Source organism: Astatotilapia calliptera, chromosome 10, assembly GCF_964374335.1.
Source record: "Astatotilapia calliptera chromosome 10, fAstCal68.1, whole genome shotgun sequence".
In the NCBI taxonomy this organism is placed as follows: Eukaryota; Metazoa; Chordata; class Actinopteri; order Cichliformes; family Cichlidae; genus Astatotilapia; species Astatotilapia calliptera.
The window spans coordinates 9,810,243-9,819,730 of NC_137431.1; the positions used below are offsets into that span (position 1 = coordinate 9,810,243).

At 38.5% G+C, this 9,488-nt stretch overlaps 1 long non-coding RNA gene across 1 annotated transcript; it reads left to right on the forward strand.

Annotated features, from left to right (window-relative positions):
• The first annotated feature begins 2,283 nt into the window (after nucleotides 1–2,283).
• On the forward strand, nucleotides 2,284–9,145 carry LOC145431375 (uncharacterized). Its single transcript, XR_013911679.1, has 2 exons — nucleotides 2,284–2,606; nucleotides 7,746–9,145. It is a non-coding gene; the product is annotated as an uncharacterized LOC145431375 (long non-coding RNA).
• The last annotated feature ends 343 nt before the right edge of the window (nucleotides 9,146–9,488 follow it).

A 9,488-nucleotide genomic window follows, 5' to 3' on the forward strand; every position in this document is an offset into this window, starting at 1 on the left:
AGCAGGTTGAAGTCCAGGATACATTAGGTCGAGGGCGTTGCCTCAGACTTAGAGTAATTAATCTCGTAAAGTGGAATTTCACCAAAGGACCAACTGTCCCAATAATAGAATCCTCAAGGTGGCTTAAATAAAGCAGAACATTTTCCATAGAGACGTTATGTATCAGTGAAGCTACCTCTATGCAATCACAAACAAGTAAATTCAAATGGTTTAGCCTGCACAGTGGGCCTGGAGCCATGACCCACCATGATTCGGGACACTTCAGGCCAGCTGTGATGAGTGGAGTAAGAGGGAGAGATGCAAGGCCTTTCAGTCCTGTCAAATGACTTATTGGTGTGGAAAGAGATTCTTGGATATACCTAAATCTGTTTTTTCTTTTAATTTGCAGAAAAGTGTACAGAAAAGAGACTAGAACAGAAAAGAATAATGATAATGAGACAATAATGATAAAATCAACAAACTGTTCTGTAAGTTATAGGTTTGTGCTGGATTTCTCAGTAATTAAAAAACAAAGGCCACCACAGAGGATTTTACAATCCACTCTGAGAAGAGGAAAAACTAAGTGTTGACAGTGTCTTTTAGTTGAATACAGCATTTTCTGAGATCCATCCAGAATACACAACGGGTATGACGCCAGTCTGTCGTAGGTCTAAAACAGAGAGAAAGACAACCATTCACACTCACATTCATACCTATGGGCAATTTAGAATCACTAATTAATGTAGCTCTACAAACTGCATGTCTTTGGACTGTGGGTGGAAGGCAGAATACCCAGAGAGAAACTATGCAAAGTAGCAGAGAGAACATGCAAACTCCACAAGAAGCGCCAGATGGTGTATTCAAATCCAGGACCTTCTTGCTGTGTGGCTCAATTTTGGTTTCTAGAAACTTGATGCAGTTCTCAACTATCTCCTAGTTTGGGAGCCTTAAGTATTGTTAAGCCCAGAAAAAACTGATGATTCCTCTTTTTATGTGGGATGAAGGCTCTTCCCAAAATCTACCGTCATACCAAAATCCATCTTAATCAGGCTGAAAATAGAAATCAAGTCCCACTGGTTATTGATATGGTTTATATAACATAGGATTTGTGTGACGTATAATGTGAATGACTTGTGAATATACCCACTTACTTCTGACACAGACACTTTGTAACCCTAATGCGCAGTAATTAATTTTAGGTTACATTAACCCATTTACAGGGGTGCTTCAAGCACAGACTCTGGGATTCCAACTTAATCTAATGATCTTAAACTAGAGACACAAACAGGTATAAAGAGAGGCCAAGTTATTGTTTTTGCTGTAGAGGCTATAAATGTTTTGCCCACAAATTTAATTAAAGCCTAACAGACATATGCTAACAGACAACTATTTTAGTCTCACGAACCTCTACATCAAAGTGGCAGTAGCTGCGAAATCTCTAATGGGCACTATAAAAAGCTTGTTCATTCAATAGAATTAAGAATTAATTTTACTTTCTACACAAATTAAATGAGCGGCATGGCAGGAAGACTTCTTATGTTAGAATTCCTAGCAGAATTGACTCCCTGTTGAGGCACTGTCACACCATTTTGTTTATTTAGACTTGATTAGCAGTAAGCTCTGCTTTCCTTCAAATTCATTTAGGGGGCTTTCAGAGAGACTTTCAGCCTAACTAGCAAATTACTACTACAGTGGACTATTTTTAATCCTGAGAATTTCAGTTATAGCTTTTATGATTTGGCTTTCTCACTTTGGTGTTACATCAAAGACATCACTAGTTTTATATTACACTAAACTGTCCACTTTGTTTTAGTCTGGAATTGAATTGCCTTTAAAATCTTCTACAGAGAAGCTTATATTTGTAGCTCTTAGTTGTTCTTTGGAGTTCTAGACCAGCAAATTGACGAAACGTCTGCTTTATGGAGGTGCTCACACAATCAAGTGATTAGCAGCACCTGGCTGCTACTTACCTACTTAATTTCTATTGAAGCCTTAAGAGTGTGCTTTGTTTTTCATAGGACTGTATAACATTTCATTGCATAATGTTGCATCAGTGTCCATGCAGCTATTATGTGTTAAGGTTAAGCATGGTCCTCCCTTTACTGATGGGTAAACATGTCTTAGGTGTGTCAAAAACAAGCAAGCACTGGCCACTTTAAATAACCCTTATCCGGCTGCACAGCTTGACAGTGTAAATCTAACACACAGCAGTGATTGGCTCATTGATGGCCTTTCTATGGCACTGAAGTAACTGGTTTTTAATTGAGAAACCACTGTTTTACTGTCACAACTCTGAAAATTGGAGGGCAGTGCATTTCCAGAGTGAAACGAACTACACTCGAATTCTCATCTTAGATAAAAATATAACTTATGATAATGATACTTCAGGGTTGTATAGTCAAAAACAGGTCATATTTGAGCAAGTTACAAAGGGCTGGTCCTTTTTGCATTCTGGAGTTTTCGTATTGCCTTGCTGTGTTAACTTGGCTGTTAAATCATTAACCCCTCATCTCGTCAAGCCTGCCACTCTTGTGCATTTTCTGGGATCCGTAAGTGTCACAAATCCCATAAGAGGAAGACAGCAGAAGGCTAGAGCTGTATTTTAACTTATCTCTATTCTGCTTCAGGTTGGTCCAACCTTATCTTCCAGTTCTTTTAGAACTCTTAGTGTGATCTGTGTAAAATATTTTCAACTGTTTCTCCATGTGTGTGTTTTTTAAATTTGATTATTTTTGTTGTTGTGTTGTTTTGTCTCTAAAGCAGGGAACTTTCATAGCTACATAAGCTTCCCTATGTGCTTATGACAGAGGTAGATGGAACCTGACAGGACAAGAGGTCGCAACGGTACTCAATATTACATGACAATGCTGTGCGGTACCCAAGTGCTTAGAATAGCTACAGTGTTGCAGCCTCTGATTGTTCTGTACATTTGGCAATATTAATGCATTTAATTGTTGTACATTTAGACGTTATTAGTGACTTACAGAGCCTGCGTTGACAGAATTTGTACAAATACAACAATATGACAAAGGAAGTGTTAGCTAAAAAAAAACTGCAGACGTGCAAAAACTCCCAACGAAGAGGTTCAAACCCTTACTGTGACCAGATATGTATTTTTGGTCAGTTTTATGATCATCATTTATATATCCACAATTGGGTACCGTAGCTCTTAAAGAAGTCCAGACACTTTTCTTTCCAAGATCATTCGACTAACTCTATGGTCTACTTTCCAGGTTAATAAATGCTGGTTTATAGTATACTAGTATACAGTATATAAGTGACAGCATGAGTGAAAGTGGGAACTGGTGGGTTGGTAAACCTACAATCATGTGTAGGACTGGATGAAATAACTCACTTAGAAACAGCATCAGTGTTTTTACTAATAATGTATTACACAAAATCCTCGCTTTTTTGTAAGTATTGTGTTAAATTACTTATTTACTCCCTGTAGAAGGTAATTTGTTACGTTATTTTTGAGGTAATTGCAACACGGCCTGAGATGCACTGTCATATAATATCAATTAACAATACAACCAAAGGAAAGTCAAATATATTAACACAAATCTCTAATGGGAACACACAAGTGTTAAAGACAAAAAAGCTTGACAGTAAAGTTGGTGAAATTCAGTCCAAAGCGCACTTCACAGTAAAATGTTCAGATTCTACTGTGGAAACAGGTAGAAGCAGAATGGAGGCTAATGCTACAAGACTGCCTCGTAATCACTGCTTTTGTGATGCCTGTTTGTGATGCCTTCTTAGCTAGGCAGACAACATCTGCATACATAAACCTATGATAGACTCTGGGTGAGTTAGTGTTAAGAGTGTAAAAGAGCATCGGATGACACTGATTTCAACAGGTAATATCTCTATGGCATTACCTCAAAGCAGTGCATATAAAAAAGAAACTGGTTAAACAGCATAACAAATGCAATGACTTATTAATAGATGGTGTCAGACTTGCATTCAGGGTTGTCTCAGTCCTCGTCAACCCCTGATCTACAGAATATTTACCTCTGACAGAAATAGGAATATGTAAAATAGCTAAATGAATTGAGGAAAGGGTGCACTGAATGCAAACACCAGCTCTATAGTTCTATTTATGTCATTAGTTCCATTATTTTCTGTTTTAAGTTGGAGGTCCAAGTAATATTTGGTTATTCTTAAGCCTTTCATAAATGTTTTTGGATCAGCATTCTGCTACCAAACAGGAGGAAAAGATTAGGGTCGTGAGGAATTAGGGGTCTTTTTTCTACCTTTGTGAGGGATTTTCTGTCAGACCTTATTATTGACTGGTTGGGGTGAGAGAAGGAAGACAGGATAGAAGACATGCTGTGGAAGAGAAACAGAGATTAATAACAAGTATGATTTAATGCAGAGAGGTCTATTAACACACAGTGAGTGAAAAAGGTGACTAAAAAGGAAAAACTCAATGCATCATGGGAGTCCCCCAGCAGCCTACACCTATTGCAGCATAACTAAGGGAGGATTCAGGGTCACCTGATCCAGCCCTAACTATATGCTTTAGCAAAAAGGAAAGTTTTAAGCCTAATTTTAAAAGTAGAGATAGTGTCTGTCTCCCGAATCCAAACTGGAAGCTGGTTCCACAGAAGAGGGGCCTGAAAACTGAAGGCTCTCCCTCCCATTCTACTTTTAAATACTCTAGGAACAACAAGTAAGCCTGCAGTGTGAGAGCGAAGAGCTCTAATGGGTTGATATGGTACTACAAAGTCATTAAGATAAGATGGGGCCTGATTATTTAACACCTTGTATGTGAGGAGCAGGATTTTGAATTCAATTCTGGATTTAAAATGGATCCAATGAAGGGAAGCCAATACAGGACAAATATTGCGCAATGGAAGAAAGCAGTCCTACGTATTTGTTTAATATGTGCATTGAAGGACATATCCTGGTCAAAAATGACTCCAAGGTTCCTCACAGTGTTACTGGAGGCCACAGTAATGCCATCCAGACTATTTTTACATGGCAAAAATACTCTGCACTCTACCAAGTTTACCATGGCAATTTATCATAACAAAAAGTGAAATGATTATGACCACATTAAAGTCATAGACTGGAACAAAGTGTATGTGTGTATAAAATATTAGGTATAATATTAAGTAACTGGTAGATTATAGACATATTTATTAATGCATGCTTTGTCCTTTATCAATATTTTTACTGCACTAAAGTTCTAGTACCATGTAGGAGACATTATTTACACCTCTCATAGCTACTTTACTAAATGTTAAATCTGTATTGTTTATCTGGGAGCGTGTAACTCAGGCTAAGGCTGTCTGTCTGCCCTAGCCATATTAGTAGATGAGCAGATGGCATTGGTCCAAGCAGGGGCACAGGGGCATGAAAATCTCCACTATAACCTCCAGTTTAGCCAGGTCGGTTAAATGGAGCCAATATAGGAAAATTTAGTCTGAGCTTCTCTTTTGTATTTGTTCATTTCTGAATTTTTATATGAATTCTAATTCTATTTCTCCTTTACTGAATATAAGAAATATTGCTAAGGCAAACTTTTGTTTTACAAGTAGGCCACGAATACAGAACCTTTTGTGCTATCTGCTCAAAGCTGATTTAAATCCGTAAAGTTGGCCTGTTTTTAATCCAGTTAACAAAACTGGATTCACCCCATGGTGGGTGACGAGAAAATTCTGACTTACCCCTCCCAGATCTGGCCTGCATATATGTTAGAATAAAACCCTGCTAGTAGCATGGAAGTCAAAATCACAGTTGAAGAAAAAAGAAATCTATATGCTTCTTTACATATTGCCTTGTTTGCGTGCTGCTGTGTGTATTTATGTAATAAAGGTATGCATAAAGTTACCATCTGTGCAATAGGAAGGGATTATAGTGAGCCAGAAAAGTCTGGGACTGCATTCTGGCCCCATGTTTGGTTAGTGACACAATAATGTCAAGGGAGTTCATCTTGTGTGTTTGTGTGTGTGTGTGTGTGTGTGTGTGTGTGTGTGTGTGTGTGTGTGTGTGTGTGTGTGTGTGTGTGTGTGTGTGTGCGCGCGCGCGCCTATGGGTGACAAAACTGAACCAGTGTCATCATTTGGGGATGGGTCGATCAGATGTCAGGTGACTAAGTGGGTGAGCCGAGTCAAACGCTTGTCCTTACATTTCCTTGAATTTCAATTTAACCCTTTAAGACCTACCATAGAACCAAGTCCGCCAGAGCTTATATTATATTTTTACATGCTGTAGTGCGATTTTTGGGAGCATTTCAAGTTGCTGTACACCAATACAACCATTATAGGCCAAATTTTAATAATATGTATGCATTAAGAGCATAGTAATTACATAAATTGCAAAAAAGTGCAATAAACTACAAAAAAATTGAAAATCATTTTGGTTTTTTTAACATATATTTCTAGTTAGAGAAATTTAAAAGGCTTATCCCTCAAAACTGTAAATACAAAAACGTTGCACAAAATAGTTTCCCACCACAGGAAATTTATTTTGAGTGTCTTCATAGTTTTATTTTTGAAATTCACCAATTTTTATATACTGCAGGAAAAATGAAAATAAGTATTATAATGCAAATTTGCAAAAAAAAAAAAAAAGCATATGCATCAAAATAAACTATTTCCAGCAGGGCAATTTGACTTCTAAGCATCCCAGAAATGACACAGAAAGTCATAAAGTCAAACATAACTTTAAAAAACACCAGTATAGCCTTACAAGGCCCTGATGGTAAAAAAAACTACATTTTCGCAAAAGTGACGCCACTTCCGGTTTCGGGCAGGTCATTGTGGATATGCGATAGTTCGCGCTGATGGACGTAGGGAGTGTTATGAAGAGCTGATCGGATCGGCAAAGCCTGTTTCTGGAATATTATGTTTTTGTTGCTGCAAGCGCTTTTTATGCAATTTTTTGCAAAGCTATATGTGGAAGGAAACCGTGACCTAGGACAAGCTGATGGCATAAGACGCAAGTACAACTCCTCCGGTTTCATATGCAAAAAAATTATTGCGCTAGCTTACATGGTTGCACTGCTACCGGGATTTAAAATTAGTTACGCAAAACGGCCTGCTCCGAACGGCTTAATTTGCTAATCTCTCTCTAGGCTTACCCACTAAAGTATCTTAAGGTATTGACATCCTGTGAACTTTTACTGAATAATCTATACCAAACTTTATACTCGTGTTTCTACTACATGACTTATAGGGGAGCAACATATTTGAATTAATCTCAACTCATATTGGTTAAAAGTATTGTTTTGTATAGTTAGTATTGTAGTATTGTAATATTATAGAATATGGAATATAATAATTAGTTACAGACATCCATGATATTGCTTTATTGCTAGCAATGATCAAAGATTAACTGTTCCAGACTTAAATAATTTAATTTTGTAAAAATGGTTATGTTTCATTGCTTTACAGCATCAAACGTTAGTGGTGTTGCTTATATAAATGGGTAGAAGAGCTACTCAGGAACATTAATATCCCATCAGAGAATAACTGAGATTAGAACTGCAGTGATGCAGGCCATGGTGGGGGATGGACAGTCATCTCTCAGCTACTGTATGAGACCTCTTCTATCAGAGTGTATTTAGATTTCATCTGGGATCCTTCCTAATAGGATCCTTACATTCAGTTCCAAGAAGATGCTTGTGGCGGATGTGGTCCCTGGCGTAGCTGCAGGGGAGGGGTGGAGCGGTGAGCTCAGGGGGGTGGTACCGGGAGGCAGGTGAGCCACAGGTGGTGGCGATTGTGTCATGAGTGTTTTCCTTCTGTGTGTCTATATAGTGACGGCAGAGGCGAGCGGGAGGCGGGCTGGACCGGGACGAGCTGTAACGGCGCATTGTTATTATAAATAAAAATATGATCGTGAGCAAAAACGGTGTGTGTGTGTGTGTGTCGCATACATCACAATGCTCAATCACGTAATTCCTAACATATATACAAGTGATGATTATTGTAAAATCAGCTAAATTGATTGGGATCAGCTTTGCAATTCATATTATGTCAGGATAACTGAGGCTTTAGTCGTAAATACCCAAGACCCAAAAGAGAAAAGCTCACTGTGCGGAAGAAAAGATCATCTCCCTCACACATACAAAAACCTTTCATATTATAACTGGTTTTGAGCATCCACCTATCACTCATGGTGAGCCTTGAGCCTTTAAAATCAATCCACCAGTTCACTTTCTACCATTTATCTAGGTTTGGGTCATGGGGGCAGCAATCTAAGCAGAGAAGGCTCGACTTCCATCACCCTGACCACGCCTTCCAGTTGTTGCCAGGTCAGCCAAGAAGTATAATCTCTCCAGCAAATCCTGGGTCTGACCGGGGGCCTCCTTCTTGTAGGACATGCCCAAAACACCTCACCCAGAATGCATCCAGGAGGCATCCTTATCAGATGTCCAAACCACTTCAGCTGGCTTCTTTTAAAGTGGAGGAGAAACAGGTTTACTCTGAGTCCCTTTTGAATGACCAAGCTCCTCATCCCATCTCAAAGGGAGAGCCCATCCACCATCGAAGAATGCTTGTATCCTTAGCGAAAATGTATTTTTTCAAAACCCAAAAGGTGATTTTTATCTTTAGTTTCTTTATCTTTTGATTAGATCTTAGATTGAGACACTTGAAACACTTAATTTGGTCAGTTTGTATTAAATTACCATTTGTTTAATATTAGTTTAGTTCCTTTTTATTCTGTTTTGTAAAAAATAAAATCGCAATCTCAGACTGGTTGGTCGTGAGGGAAATCTGTACAAGGACAAAACAGTCATCTGGTTACTGGTCAGCCACTCTAGTCTCACCCAAGATGCTCATCCATAATTTTTATCTGGCCATCCAAACACAACAGGCTAGAGGTGGCACTTCTTCACACTCTTAACTGATAACTATGGCCAAAGTCCATGATGCCCATCCAAAGTTCACCAGTCTTGGACACACATGTGATGCATATCACACATACATAACAAGAAGGAAAATCCCTTACATCTAGTCCAGTCTAGACATAGGATCATCTCCACATCATTGCTCCGGGATATAAGAAGGTTATGTGGTCAGTAAGATCAAAATGTACCACATGTTTGTCATCTGTATAAGATGCCTTATGCAATTAAGTATATGCACGAATGAATGGCTTATTGTCATCTTTGAGGAAGTTTTTTTTTTTTTTATAAAATGACTTCTAAATACTTTACCAGATTATTTGTGTCTTGTCAGGGTCTTGTCAGGCTTAATTTCTGTCCCATTAAGTCCCATCATAACTGTTTAAGTAACAGGGCGCACCTGTGCTCTACTGCTGACCCTACAGTACATCCTTAATAAGCTTATCTTACGTTTTATTGAGGGGGAGGGGGAAAAATTCTTCTATTCAGTCAGTCTTTGAAATGCAGAGTATTTTATCAATTGCCATTTGTGCACAAATACACAATTCTATTCTCCCATGGGTAAGTCCACTAAACAAGCCTAGGCCCCAAAAGATAGGCCAGATTTCTGGTTCCCTATAAGACCACTTCAATTCTAATATGCATAAAGGTA